The sequence below is a fragment of the Elephantulus edwardii genome, unplaced genomic scaffold, assembly GCF_000299155.1.
Source record: "Elephantulus edwardii isolate Elephantulus edwardi_28Jun2011 unplaced genomic scaffold, EleEdw1.0 scaffold00343, whole genome shotgun sequence".
Taxonomy (NCBI): Eukaryota; Metazoa; Chordata; class Mammalia; order Macroscelidea; family Macroscelididae; genus Elephantulus; species Elephantulus edwardii.
Window position 1 is genome coordinate 462,479 of NW_006400093.1, and position 15,976 is coordinate 478,454.

General features: G+C 40.4%; 1 pseudogene; it reads left to right on the forward strand.

Annotated features, from left to right (window-relative positions):
* The first annotated feature begins 13,450 nt into the window (after nt 1-13,450).
* On the forward strand, nt 13,451-15,703 carry LOC102867140 (annotated as a pseudogene).
* The last annotated feature ends 273 nt before the right edge of the window (nt 15,704-15,976 follow it).

A 15,976-nucleotide genomic window follows, 5' to 3' on the forward strand; every position in this document is an offset into this window, starting at 1 on the left:
ATTTGTTGCTTGTGACTTAGCTTCTTGAACATACAGGCTCTCATTCTTCATTATGCCTGGAAAGTTTTCTTCTAGTAATTCTTCCTCAACTTTTTCTATGCCTTTATCTGTTTATTTATTTATTTTTTTTTTCCTGCTCTGGGATTCTGATTATGTGCATGTTATTCCTCTTGATGATGTCTTACATTATTCTTGGGCTTTCTTCTTTTTCCTTAATTTTTGATTCTTCTTTTTGTTCTAGCAGATCAGTGGTGACAGTTTTGTCTTGTTTTGCTGGTTCTGGTTCCATCTTTTCAACTCTGTTTATGTGTCCCTCCAACATGTTGGCAGCATCTGAAACATTGGTCCTCATATTCTGGATTTGGGGGAGGTGTTTTTCTAGAGGCTCTAATGCTTTGTCTGTTTTAGTTCCAATGTCTTGGATTGTCTTTTTAAGTTCCTCTTGATTTTTGCTTCCAGAGTCCTGTAATTTTTCCTATCTGTCTTTTACCTGTAGAAAAATTCAGTCCTTGTTCTTTTGAAGTCTGTGTCAGAAAGTTCTATCAGAATTTCTGGTTTCAAGAAATCTAATGATACTGTGTCACTTTCTGGATGTGCATCTTGTTTTCATTTGTGCAGGGTGTAGGTAGTCTGCTTCTTCTGTGTCATTGCTGTGATAGAGTTTTTCATGCTTGAGGTCTTAGCAGACAATTGGTCTGATAACTTAGGCTCAGGAAGTCTTGTGACTCTTCCATACTATGGTTGGGCAGCTACCCTGTCGAGTTTCTCGCTGATATTTTTACTCAAGGGAGGACTTGCTTCAGTGGGAGAGCAGTGTGGCTTGTGAATTTGAGGTTGTTAAAAATTACAGCTTGCTCAGCTCCACAATCAACTCTCTTGGCACCAGCAGTCAAGAAATCAAAAGACGAATTCTATTGGGAATATCTGTTTTCAGGGACTTCTCCAGAGTGCTGAAGAGCAACAATTTCAGTCTAGAGACTAAGGTGCACATAATCCAGGCCATAGTCTTTGCAATTACTTGCTCTGCATTAGAGAGCTGGACAATGACTAAGGATGACAGAAGAAGAATCAATGTCTTTGAGTTGTGGCACTGGAGAAGTGGAACATCCCATGGATTGCCAAGAAAACAAATAGGTCAGTCTTGGAGAGGGTGAAACCAACTGTCTCTTTCGAGGCTAAGATTCTGAAGCTCCATCTCACATACTTTGTGTATGTGGTCACGGAAGTCCAGTCCTTGGGAAGAAAATCATATTCGGAAGGGTGGAGGGACAGTGCAGGAGATGAGGACCCTGAGTGAAATACAGTGACTGGGGCAATTGAGATTGATGTGTCAGAATTAGTGACACTGGCTCAGGATAGGGCAGGATTCAGAGCTGCTATATATAGGGTCACTAAGGGTCACAGACAGCTTGATGGCATATAATAACAACACCTGTCAGCGAACTGCTACAGCTGCACAGGTCCAAAGTGGCCATGTGAAAGGCAGCTCAAGCCCTGGGAGGGGGGAGGAAATAGCTTATCCTGTGATATTGATGTCCCTGGTGCAGTTCAGAGGTGTTGCAGTGGGTCTTCTTCTAGTAGGCAAGGCAAGGGCGTCCAGGTGGCAGGGCCAGGTCCTTCACATGGCTAGGCCAGTGCTTCCAGGCAGCAGGTCCAGGTCCTCCAGGTGGCAGGTTCGAGGGTCCTAGTGGCAAGGCTGAATCCTCCATGCAGAGGGACTGGGTTGGAGGTGGGGCGGTTCCAGGTGGTAGGGCCATGATCTAGTACACCCAGTATGAGAGCAGTCTACTCCAACCTAAGAAATTTTTAAGACAGGTACTTAGCTAATCGACTGTAAGAAATTCATATGCAGTTTTGTTGACATGTGGCTTTGGCGACCAAATTTATTTTGATTGTTCCTTATCTGGATTGATCTCCAAGTGACTTTAGCATTCATCTTAATTTCAAGTTGTTGTCTACCATTTTTTATTTTCCATCTAGAGAAATCTCGTTAATATTTATTTTGTAGTTCATCTGGCTTTTACATATTCCCTTTCCCAGCATGATTTCTGTTTAAAGAAATTAAGGAATGCCCCAATTTTGTCATCATATTTAAGTACAGTTTGCTGGATATATAATTTATATTTTTTCCCCTTTCAACGTTTTGCATATCACCTTGCCCTCTTACCTATGTGGTTTCTGCTGAGAAATCAGAGTTTAGTCTTATTGGTTTCTCTTTGTAGATGGCTCCTTCCCTGCACATCCGTCTCTACTCTACCCCAACATTACCTCGATTCTCTAAGAATTCTTTGCCAGTGGTTTTGTGAAGTTTGACTTTGGCATGCTTTAGTTTTTTTTTATTTTGAGGTTGATCCTGTTCACAGCTCATTGACAATAAAAAGGTAGGCAGTAGGTGTTACGTTATCCATTGAATCATTGTGGTCTTTAAGCAGTATTGTTACCTGCCTTCGTAAAAACTAAATTACTTGAAAAATTCAGTTGTTGTTATTATTGTGGTGTCTTATGTTCCATTTTGCTGAATATGACTCTTGGCATCCCGAAGAACAACTCAGTTATCATACAGATCTCCTTCTTGTCCTATCCTGTACCATTCTCATCATCTCTAACATACATCATACTCTGTCAATTCATCTGGCTGAGAGTCTTTCACCAACCCTCCACCTTTCCAACCATGACATCCCTTTCCAAGGAATAGCCCCTCCTAACATATTTTAAAATGTGAGATGAAGCTTTATATTTGCTTCCAAGGAGCACACTGGCTGCACCTTTTTCAGAACATACCTGCTTGTTTTCCTGGCAATCAATGGGGTATTCAGCGTTCTTTTTCAATACTACAATTCAAAGGTATTAATTATTGTTCTGTCATCCTATATAATTCTCCAGCTTTCTGCATTATTGCAAGTGCTTGAAAAGACCATGGCCACTTATAGAAGTAATAATTTTATAACAGTGGTTCTATCTGAGAGCATGTTGCTAGGAGATTATATTCCTTGGAGGGGAACATTATATTTGGAAAAGTATATTGTCGATGAACAAGAGGAAGACCCTCAACCTGGTATATTGACACAGTGTCTGCTGCAGTTTGCTCTAGTGCATCAGGAAGTGTGAGAATGACACAAGATAGGATAGGATTTACATCTGTTGTACATATCGTTCCTGTGGGTCATACATGATTCGACAGAATGAAACAACAACATCATGCAATAAAATATAAAGATCTGGGCTTCCAATTAAAAAGTCACACCTCTCTGGCAGTTAAAATCCAACAGTGACTCAATAGGAGAAAGATGAGCAGTCACTTCCTGCATAATTACCAGCCTCTGAAGAGCCATCAAAAGGAGGTCAGCTATAAGTCACTTCTGAATCAATGGCATTGTGGTGATTTTTGGCAATGCAGTGATTTTTTAATTTTTTTGTTGTTGTTGTTATGTGCTGTCAAGTCACCTGCGACTCATAGCGACCCTAAGTACAACAGCCTTAAACTCTACTCTGTCCTCTGCCAATTTTACTGTCTCTGACACACCTACTCCCATTACCCCAGTCACTGAATCAATCCATCTCATCGAGTATCTTCCTCTATTGCATTGTCCCTCCACCCTCCCAGTCATGGTCTCCCGCTCCAAGGACTGGTTCTGAAAGCTGAAACACAGCAATGCAAAAAGCAACTCACGGTGGATCAGAGAATTCGGAATAAAGTTCAATTCCATATAAGTCATATGGGACAAACTGGGACCAAGCTTAGAAGGCCTATTCTATGGTATAAAAGGACAGCCAAATAGAGCCAGAAATGCGCAATCTGAAGAGGATAAAATTGATTAATGAGACCTTCTAAAGATTAAACATCTGTACTCAATCAAAACCTTTCCCAACATTATAAAAAGAATACCTGGTGGCTGGGAACAAACTGTTGGCAATACCATCTCAGACAAGAGTCTCATCACAAAGGTTTACAGAATCCCACAGGGCCTCCAGAAGAAAAATAACCCAATTTAAAAAATGGGCAAAAGAAATGGAAAGACTTTTCACAGAGGAGGACATTCAGATGGCCAACAGACACGTGAAGAAATGGTCTGAATCACTGGAAATAAGAGAGATGCAAATCAAAACCACAATGAGGTACCCTCTTACAGCAGTAGCAGTGACAATGTTTAGCAGTTCAGCAAGTAATAAACATTTATGACAATTTGGCAAGATAGGAACTCTTTTTTTTTCTCCCCCTCTTAAAATTTTTTAAAATTCATTTTAATGAACATTTATAGAGATTTTGGATTTCCATACATTGTTGCATTTTTCTCCCTGCTCACCCCTCCCCTCAGTTTGCTCTTCTCTTTGAAAAGTAAAAGAAAAATTATTTCCTTGGTATAGAATTCCCCACTCCCCTTCCACCCTAAGTACACTCCACTAAGCAACCTTCATTCTGGACTCTTGACATAACCATAATGCCCAATCATATAGAACTTTCAAACAGTTCTCTCCCTCATCTGTTTCAATGCAGTATACATAATTTATCCAACTTTTCTCAGTCTCACTCCAACCCTGATGTCAGTCCTGTTCTATAATAGTGGGAAACAAACCAAGTGCCCATCAACAAAGGAATGGATAGAGAAGCTCGGGTATATTCACACAATGGAATACTACACTGCATTGAAAAACAAGGAACTCATGCAATATTATTCAAAATGGGTGACCTTGGAGGACATTAGCTGAGTCAAATAGTCACAAAAGGACAGGAACTCTTTTTCACATTTTTTTAACCTTATACTGGTTTGCTTACAAAGTTTGAATACATTGTTTTTCACACTTGATCTTTCCCATTTCCTTTATCCACCTTTCCCTCCACCCTTCAGGTTGTGGGACCTTATGATTATTCCCACTCCTGCCCATCCTTATCCCTCTGCTCCTATCCTCCCCTCCCCTTGGGTCCTCATTCATGTTTTACTAGTTATGTTTCTATTTCTACAATAATGGTCTTATACAGCATTTGTCCTTATGGGACTGAGTTAGTTCACTTAATATAATGCCTTCCAGTTCTTCCCAAATTGTGTAGTATTTTTCAACATTGTTGTTCTTGAGTGCTGCATAGTATTCCATTGTGTGAATACAGCATAGTTTCTCAAACCATTCTGTTTAGGCTGTTTTCATGTTCTCGCAATGGTGAATAACACTGTTAGGAACATTGGTGCACAAATCTCCATGTGTCTCTTAGTTCTAATTTTCTTAGGGTATATTCCTAGTAGTGGAATAACTGAGTCATACAGAATTTCTATGTTTAACTCTTTTTGACGAAATGCCAAACTGACTACCATAGTGATTGTTTCATTTTATAATCCCACTAACAGTGTATGAGATTTCACATTCATACCTCTCCACATCCTCTCCAACATTTATTGCTTGCTGCCCTTCTAAACTTTGCCACTACTTCTGGGGTTAGGTGACATATCATTGTGGTTTTGATTTGCATCTCTCTTATTGCCAGTGATTTTGAGCCTTTTTTCATGTCTGTTGGCCACCTGAATGTCTTCCTTTCTCAAAAGTCTTTCCATGTCTTTTGCCCATCTTGTAATTGAGTTATCAACGTTTTTTTTTTCTTCTGGAGGCCCAGAAGTATTCTGTAAACTTTTGTGATGAGACCCTTGTCTGAGATGGTATTACCATATGTTATTTCCCAGTCGGTAGGTTTTGATGAGCACAGAGATTTCATTTTAGAAAGTGTCATTCATCAATTTCATCCTCTCCACATTGTCATTTCTGCCTGTAATTGTCATCTTCTTTATAGCATAAACAAAGCCTTCTAAACTTTGTCCAAACTTGTCTCTTATGAACTTTATGGGTTTGGGATTTTACTCCCATGTCTCTGATCCACATTGAGTTGATTTTTGTGTTTGAAATGTAGATTCTGTTTCAGCTTTCTGCAGGTAGCAGTCCAGTTTTGTCAGCACTATTTGTTGAAGAAGTTGTCATGTCCCCATTTGAAAGGAGGGAGGGAGGAAATTATGCAACAATGAATGAATTATTTTAAAAAAAATTGAACTGGGATGGTATGGAGAAAATTGGGCAAGAAGGAATGAATAAAAATCCAACTTTTCTGTAATCATTTGTAAAAATCAGAAAAAGTCAGGGTTCAGAGCTATTGTACAGAGGGTCACCATGAGATCCAGGCAACTTGATGACATATAACACCCTATAACATGAGAGAAGCTAGAGAACATTATCTGAATAAACTAACTCAGGTGTATAAGAACACACACTGCATAAGACCATTATTTTAGAAAGAGAAAGATAAGGAGAAAGATGTGTATGGCTATCCAAAGAAGGAAGAGGAAGGGGCAGGAGGGCTGATAGTGTGGAGGGAGGAGAAATCAAAAGGTCACAGAGCTTGGTCATGGAGGGAGAGGATGGAAAAAACCAAAATAATATACATGAATGAATCACAGTGTAAGCAAATTATTGTATGCAATCCAATTTTTTTAAAAAATTTAAAGAAGATATATTCACAGAGGATGATATTAGAATGGCAAACAGACACATGAAAAAAATGCTCAAAATCATTGGCAATAAGAGAGATGCAAATCAAAACCACAATGAGGTACCATCTTACTCCAGTAACAATGACAAAGTTGAACAAGACAGCAAGTAATAGATGTTGGAGAGGATGTGGCAAAAAAGGAACATTGTTGATGGGATTGTAAAATGGTGCAACCATTCTGGAAGGTAGTTTCTCGCTTCCTCAAAAAGCTGAACATAGAAATTCCATATGACCCAGCTATTCCACTACTTGGAATTTACCTGAGAATATAAAAACCGAGGCACAAACAGATTTGTACACCATTGTTCATAGCAGCATTATTCAGCATCGCAAGAACATGGCAACAGCCCAGATGTCCATCCACAAACGAATGGATTGAGAACTTATGGTACATTCACACAATAGAATACTACACAGCATGCAGGAGCAATGCTTTTGTAAATTATTACCTAACTTGGGAGGGACTGGAGAGCATTATCTGAGTAAACGAACTCAGTCCCACAAGGATAAATATATAAAGCCATTATTGTAGAATGAGTATAAGGATCCAAGACGGGTGGGAGAGATTGGAAGTAGAGGGATGTGCAGGGGTAGAGGCGGATTAATCATGGGGTTGTACAATTTGATGGTGGTGTCAGGGAGGGAAATGGAAAGAATTTGTTCTTAAAAAGTATGATTTGAATTTTCTAAATAAAGTAGAAAATTTTTATTTAAAAAAAGATAAGGAGTAAAAAACAAGATAAGGACTAGAGAGTCACTGTAAAAAATAGAATTGATTGACATTTACCCATTTCAGGAAGTTGTATCTAATCAAGAAACGTATGTTTAAGCTATGCTGAAGCCATTAGATAAAAAAAAAATAAGGATTGATGGAATACCAATTGACGTTTTACAACAACAGATGAAGTCCTGAACGTGCTTACTGGCTTATAGCTGGAAATTTGCTAAATGGCCAACTTTTTAGAAGAGATCAACAATTGTTTCCATTCCCCCAAAAGATCTGACAGAATGTGGATATTGGAAACAATATCATTACTACCATGCAAATAAAATCTTGCTAAAGATTATCCAAAAAATGTAGAACAGGACATTGATGGAGAACTGTCAGAAACTCAAAGTTAATTCAGAAGAGGCTATTGGAAGAGGGATATTTGTGCTGATGTCAGATGGATCTTGACTGCAAACAGATAACAACAGAATGATATTTATTTGTGTTTTATTGAATATGCAAAGTCTGTGTGGACTGTGTGAATCATAACAAACTGTGGCAATCATTGAGGAAAATGAGAATCCCAGAATATTTCATTCCACAATTGTGAAAAACCTATGCCTAGACAAAAAAGCTAATATTCAAACTTTCCAAGGGAACACTACATGGTTTAAACTTGAGAATCATGTTTGTCAAGGTTATATCTTTTTTCCATACCTATTAAACTTTTGTGCTAAGAAAATCATTACATAGGCTAGATTTTATGTAGAAGAATACAGAATCAGGATTAGAAGGAGACTGTTCACCCACCTGTGTTTGCAGAGAAGAGCAAGCAAGGCCTGAAATGATTGTTGAAGCAGAGTAAAGATTTTAATATGGTTTACGTCTCAATGTCAAGAAAATGGAAACATCACTGAGCCAATAGACAACATCATGACAGATGGATGAAAAAATGAATTTGTCAATGATTTCATCTTACTTGGATCCACAGTCAACACCCTTGGTGCCAACAATCTAGAAATCATAAGCCTTATTGCATTGGGTAAGTCTGCCGTCAATGACCTCTCCAAAGCTCTAAGGAGAAATAATGTTAGTTTAAAAAGTAATGCACACCCGAGTTAAGCCTTTTCGATCACGTGTTGGTCTTTTCAGTCACTTCTTATACTTCTAAGAGTTGGACAGTAAATAATGATGACAGAGAAGAATTTGGGCCTTTAAATGGTGGTAGAGAATAAAAATGATTAGCCAGTGGACTGTCAGTAGAGCCAACAGATATGTCTTGACTAAGAAAGTGCAATCAGAGTGCTCCTAAGAGGCAAGGATGGCAAAACTTAGTCTCATATACTTTAGGCATTTTGTTAGGAGAAGGCATTCTTTGGGAAAAGACATCACATTTGGAAAAGTGGAGGGTTAGTGAAAGAGAGGACACCCTTAGCAAGATGGATTCACACAATCACTGTTAACAGTTGGCTCAAATGTGTCCGGTATAGTGAGGGTGACATAGGACATGACAGGGTTCAGATCTTTTGTTCATAGGGTTGCTATGAGTCATATTCAATTAGATGGCACCTCATGATAAAGATAACAATGGGCCACCCCTTCCAGAAATCTGAAAAGGGGATCGAAGAGGAAGGAACAGAAGCAGTGACCCCTCCTCTAAACCTAGCAAATTTTGTCACAGGACCAGAGAAGTAGGATCACAGGCAGTGAGCAATAAGCTCTTTGGCTAAGATCATCAGACCAAGAACTTGCTAGGACCTGAGGCAAGAAAAAAGATCTATCACGTCAATGACACAGAAGAAACAAACTACCTCAGAGTCTATGCAAAACCAAAGCAATATTCCACCCCGAAAAAGGGATCACAATACAGAACCAATGGATTTCCTGAAGCCAGAAAGTATGATAGTGCTTTCTGACAGAATTCCAAAGAATGCTGACCAAGTATTTCAATGGGTGAAAGAAAATCTCAAAGAATTGTAGGATGCTACAAGCAAAAGCCAAAAGAAACTTAAAAGGGGGGGGGGGAAATCAAGACACTGCAGATAAAACAAAAAGGGCATTAGAAACCAAAGAAAGAAATCTGCAATCCAGAATATTAAGACGAGTGTCTCAGAAGCTATCAGCATGTTAAAGGGACAAATGAGCAGAATTGAAGAGAGGGAACACAGAATCAATGAAATAGAAGAGAGACCTCTCAGCAATTTGCTAGAGCAAAAAGCCAAATATAAAAGAAAGGAAAATGAAGAAAGCATAACAGTAATGTGGGATAACATCACGAGGAACAATATGCTGATTATTAGAATCCCAGAACAAGAATAAGCATGAAATAAGGCTCTGAGAAAGTTGTGGAAGAGTTACTAGAAAAAAAGTTTTAAAGTATAACCTAGAATAAGAAAATATACATAAATGAAACTGAGTGAACTCTGTATAGAATAAGAAAAACCTCAAGGCATATCATTGTCAAATTGGTCAGAATCAAAGACAAGGAGAGAATTCTTAAAACAGCTAGGGGAAAACGAAGAGTAAACTATAAAAGAGCAAATTGTCAATTTCCCAGTTGAAACAGCAAGAAGACAATGGAATGATTTATTTAAAACACTCAATACATCTGTCAACCAAGAATACCAAGGAAAATTGTCCATTAAATATGACGGAGAGATCAAGATATCCTCAGAGTAACCAAAACAAAAGGAGTTTGTAAAATCATGAAGGTAATTTCTTCAACATAGTGAAAAGAATACATGCAAAACCAAGAGCCGACATTCTTCTCGATGGAGAGAGATTAAAGTTATTTTCCTTGATAACAGGAACTAGGTAAAGATGGCTACCATCACCTTTCCAATTCAATATTGGAGAGCAATAAAGCAAGAGAAGGAAATAAGTGATACCTAAACTAGCAAAGAGGATGTAAAACTATCCCTATATGTAGATGATGTGATAATATACTTAGAAAGCCCTTAATACTCAGAAATTTTTGGACATAGTTGACCAGTTCAGCAGAGTGGCAGCATACTGGATGAACGTCGAAAATCAGTTGAATTTTCCTATAGTGACAAAGAAAATGAATGAATAAATAAATGTAGGAATACTGCATGTTTTGGAATTGGAAAGGGAGTGTGTCAGGGTTGTATTCTCTCTCCCTACCTGTTCAGTCTATATGCTGAGCCAATTATCTGAGAACCTGGACTCTGTGAAGAGGAATGTGGCATCAGGATCAGAGAGACAGTCATCATTTACCTGCATTATGCAGATGACACAACCTTGCTGCTTTGAGTGAGGAGGTCTTGCAGCACTTGTTGCAGAAGGTCAAGGAATAAAGCCTTCAGTGTGTATTGTGTCTCAATATTAAGAAAATAAGATTCTTACCACTGGACCAATAAGCAGTGTCATGATGGATGAAGAGGAGATTGAAACTGTCAACAGCTTCATCTTGCTTGTATCCACAATTAAAATCCTTGATACAAGCAGTCAGGAAATAAGGAGATGCATTGCACTGGGAAAATCTGCAGTTAGGGAAATGTCCAAATTATTGAGTTTGTAGTGATGTCAGTTTGAGGTCTAAGGTGCATCTGATTCAGGCCATGGTCTTTCTGATTACTAGCATTGCATCCAAGGCCTGGACAATGAATAAGGATGACAGTAAAAGAATTGATCCCTTTGAGCACTGAATGGCCAAGAAAACAAACAGATATGTCTTGGAGATGATGCATGCAGCTAGAGTGCACTTTGGAGGCAAGACTGATGAGGCTTCACCTCATACTTTGGACATGTTGCTAGGAGTTGCTATTCCTTGGAGAGGGACATGATGTTGGGAAGAGTGGAGGATCAGCAAAGGAAAGACCCTCAACTAGGTGGAGTTGGAAACAACCTAAGTGCCCATCAACAAACGAATGGCTAGAGAAGCTGTGGTATATTTGCACAATGGAATACTATGCTGCATTAAAAAACAAGGAACTCATGCAATATTATTCAAAATGGTTGACTCTGGAGAACATTATGCTGAGTGAAATATCCCAGGCACAAAAGGACAAATATTACATGATGCCACTGTTGTAGAATGGGCCTGTCCTTGGGGTTGGGGAGAGACTGAGTAAGATGGGTTCAATAATGTATACTGCACTGAAACAGAGGAGGGAGAGAACCGTCTAAAAGAGAGATGTAACTGGGTATTTCTGTCATCACAGGAGACTAGAGCGAGGGCTGCATGGTGGAGGGGACCTGGGGGAGGGTTTGTAAAACAATGAAAGAATCTTTTCTTTTACTTTTCCATAATTTTTGGACTCATGTACTTATAACTTGTTAGTCAAATTTGTGTCTTCTAGGTTGCAACACCCCCATGATACATCTTCAAGGATATGTACATGTACAGCCAAGCACAATCAATAAGAGTGCATCTGAATTCCAAAATCAATCTCCATAATAGTCTATGTGTTTCCTACTGCCAAAGGGGCCCTTTAGAGTAGTGAGAGAAGATCTTCACCCTGAAACCCACAGCGTACCTTTTCAGCAGGAAGTAGCTAAGAGAATACACCGTCCCCTTTTCCTTATGACTCAGGGTGAAGTCTCTCTCAGGGAGGAGTGATAGGGAATGGCAAAGGATACACTGACAAAGATTAATCAGAACTGGCTTTGACAAGCACTGTGGCATTTGGACAAGAACAAACTGGGAGGAGGGTAGAGAGAATAGTGCAACAATGAATGAGTGGAAGCCCAAAATCTCTGTAAATGTTTATGAAAATTAATAACATATAATTATAGAAAAAAAAAAAGAAAGACCCTCAACTAGGTGGACTGACACGGTGATTGCTGCAATGGGCTCTCGTGTCAGGAGGTGTGAGGACGGCACAGGACAGAACAGGGTTCAGATCTTTTGTTCATAGGGTTGCTGTGAGTCATGTTTGACATGAAAGCACCTAACAACAACAACAATCACAAGATTAAATGCTTGGGTGGAAACCTAACTAGAGACACAAAAGATGTCCCTATACAAAAAAAATTACAAAACAGTACTACAAGAAACAAAAAGAAACCTGGAGAAACGGAAGAATATACCATGCTTATGGATAAGAAAACTCATTATTGTAAAAATGACAATTGTACCAAAGGCAATCTACAAATTCAGTGTAATCCCAGTACAGATACCAATTCAATTCTTAAATGAGATTAAAAAGATAATTTCCAATTTTGTTTTCAATAGAAAGAGATCCGAGTAATTAAAGCACTCTTGAAAAAGATAAACGAGACAGGAGGTATCACAGTTCCTAATCTCAACTCCTACTGTACAGCCATGCTGGTCAAGACAGTGTGGTACTGGTATAGTGACAGACACAGAGATCAATGGAATAGAATTGATAATTTAGAAATTAGTTCATTTTGGTGCAACCACTATGGAAGGCAGTATGGCACTTCCTCAAAAGGTTGGAAATAGAAATACCATTTGACCTACCAATTCCATTGCTGGGAATATACCCTAAAAAAACCATAAGTGCCACCCAAGTAGATATATGAACACTCATGTTTATTGCAGCTTTGTTCGCAATAGCAAAGAGTTGGAAACAACCCAAGTGCCCATCAACAAATGAATGGATAGAGAAGCTGTGGTATATTCACACAATGGAATACTATGCTGCATTGAAAAACAAAGAACTCATGAATTATTACACAAAATGGGTGAACCTGGAGAACGTTTTGCTGAGTGAAATATCTCAGTCACAAAAGTACAAATACTACATAATGTCACTATTGTAAAGCAGGACTGACATTGGGGTTGGGGGAACCAAAAAAAGAGGGGATAATGTAGATTGCATCAAAACAGATGAGGGAAAGAACTGTTTAGGAGAAATAGGATTAGATATTGTTGTCATGAGAAGAGCCCAGAATGAAAGCTGCATTGTGGAGTGGACTGGGGAGGGGGGCGGGAATTGTATAACAATGAAAGAGTTTTTTTCTTACTTTTCAAAAAGAAGAGCGAACTGGGTGGGGGAAGGTGTGGGCAGGGAGGAAAGTGCAACAATAAATGAATGTAAATCCAAAGTCTGTAAACTTTCATTAATTTTATTTAAAAAAAAAAAAGTAAAAAAGAGGAAAGGTATTGGCGCCCCTCGACACCAGGCGAGTTCCCTCTGCAGCAGGCACCCACCTCCAGCTGCAGCCAGTGGCCTTGTGAGCGGAGCCAACGTTGAGCCAGCACCTCAGTAGCGAATCAGGCCCTCATGATGAGTTCTTCGCCTGTTAAGTAAAAAAAGCTGAAAGAGGAGCTGAAGAAGCGGCGCCTTTCCGACAAGGGCCTCCAGGCCGCGCTGGACGACGAACAGGCCGGCCGCCCCGCCAAGGAGCCCGGGAACAGCAGCCTTGACCTGGGCGAGGATTCGGCCGGGCCCTCGGGCGCAGGCTTCTAGCAGGAGGCTGCCGGCGGCGGCGACACGACGAGGAGGAAGAGGAGGAGGAGAGCAACTTGGCCCTGGACGGAGACTAGATGGAGGAGAACGGGGCAGTGGGGGCGGCCAGCCACGGATGGAGGAGGCCGCCTCGGAGGACTAGAACAGCGACGATCAGGGCTTCCAAGAGGGGAAGGATGTGGAGGAGGGCGCAGGCGACCAGAACAGCCAGGGCGAGCAGCAGGCGCAACCGCTGGTGACGCCGCTGCCGCCAGCGCCACCACAGCAGCTGCTGGCGGTGCAGTGCGGAGCCGCCAAGGAGATGGCAGCCAAGAGCGGTGGCCCCACCTCGCTGATCTTGGTGACGGTGGTGGCGCCCGAATCGCACCTGGGCCAGCAGGCGGGAGGTAAGAAAAAGGCAAGAGGTGGCGGAGGCGGTGGAGACAGGAAAACAGAACAGAAAAGTGGAGATGAAAAGAGAGATGTGAAAAGACCACTTGAGGATCTTGGTCGGGGATATTTTGAGTACATCGAAGAGAACAAGTCAAAATATCCCAGGGTGGCCTTAGTGCTTCTTCCCTTACTATGGAGAGTTTTGCATTTCTCAGGGCTGGAGGAAGGGCTTCGTAAGGTGTTGCAAAAGGCAAAGTCTGTTTTGAAATGAAGGTTACAAAGAAGATCCCGGTAAGGCATTTATACACAAAAGATACTGATATACATGAAGTTCGGATTGGCTGGTCGCTAACTCCAAGTGGAATGCCACTTGGTGAGGGAGAGTTTTCTTACGGGTATTCTTTGAAAGGAATAAAAACCTGCAACGGTGAGGCTGAAGATTATGGAGAGAAGTTTGATGAAAATGATGTAATCACATATTTTGCTAATTTGAGCTCTCCTATGCTAAAAATGGACGAGATCTGAGTGTTGCCTTCAAAATCAGTAAGGAAGTTCTTGCTGGAAGAACACTCTTTCCACATGTTCTTTGCCACAACTCTGTAGTTGAATTTAATTTTAGTCAGAAGGAAAAGCCATATTTTCCAATACCAGAAGAATATACTTTTATCCAGAACGTCCCCCTTGAGGATCAAGTCAGAGGACCAAAAGGACCCAAGAGAAGAAATATTGTGAAGTTGTAATGCTGATTGGCTTGACAGGTGCAGGAAAAACCACCTGGGTTACTAAACATGCAGCAGAAAATCCTGGTAAATACAACATTCTTGGGACAAATACAATTATGGATAACATGATGGTGGCAGGTTTTAAGAGGCAAATGGCAGATACTGGAACATTGAACACCCTATTGCAGAGTCTTCCCATAGTGTATGGGGAAGTTTATTGAGATTGCAGCCCACAAGAAGAGAAATTTCTTTCTGGATCAGACAAATGTGTCTACTTCTGCACACAGGAGAAAAATGTCTATTAGCAGGCTTCCAACGAAAAGCTGTTGTTGTGTGCCCAAAAGACGAGAACTATAAGCAGAGAACACAGAAGAAAGCAGAAATAAAGGGCAAAGACCTTCCAAGAGCATGTAGTTCTCAAAATGAAAGGACATTTTACCCTGCCAAAAGTGGCTGAGTGCTTTGATGAAATAACCTATGTTGAACTCCAGAAAGAAGAAGCTCAGAAACTTCTGGAGCAGTATAAGGAAGAAAGCAAAAAGGCTCTTCCCCAAGAAAAGAAACAAAACACTGGCTCAAAGAAGAGCAATACAAACAAGAGGGGTAAAAACCAGTTTAACAGAGGTGGTAGCCATAGAGGTCGTGAAGGATTCAACGTGTGTGGTGGAAATTTCAGACGGGGAGCTCCTGGGAATCTTGTGGATATAACAGGACGAGCAACATGCTCCAGAGAGGTGGCGGCAGTGGCTATCCATATCCATGAGACCCTGTTTTCCCCAGCCACAGAGGTTACTCAAACAGAGGGAATTATAATAGAGGTGGCACGCCCAACAGAGGGAACTACAACCAGAACTTCAGAGGACAAGGAAACAATCATGGCTACAAAAATCAATCTCAGCGCTACAGCCAGTGGCAGCAGGGTCAGTTCTGGGATCAGAAGCCATGGAGTCAGCATTATCACCAAGGATATTATTGAATACCAAAATAAAATGATCTGATACATATTTCTCCAAAACCTTCACAAGAAGTCGACTATTTTCTTTAGTAGGCTAACTTTTTCTCTGCGCTCCAGTGCAATTTTCAGAGTCTCTTCTGACATCCATTTTGGTCTTTTCTTCCTCTTCTGTCTTTGCAATGACCGTTTGCACTCTTCCTTCGTGATACCCTTGATATCCTCCCACAACTCATCTGGCCTTCGTTCATTAGTGTTCAAAGCCTCAAATCTGTTCCTGAGATGGTTCTGAAATTC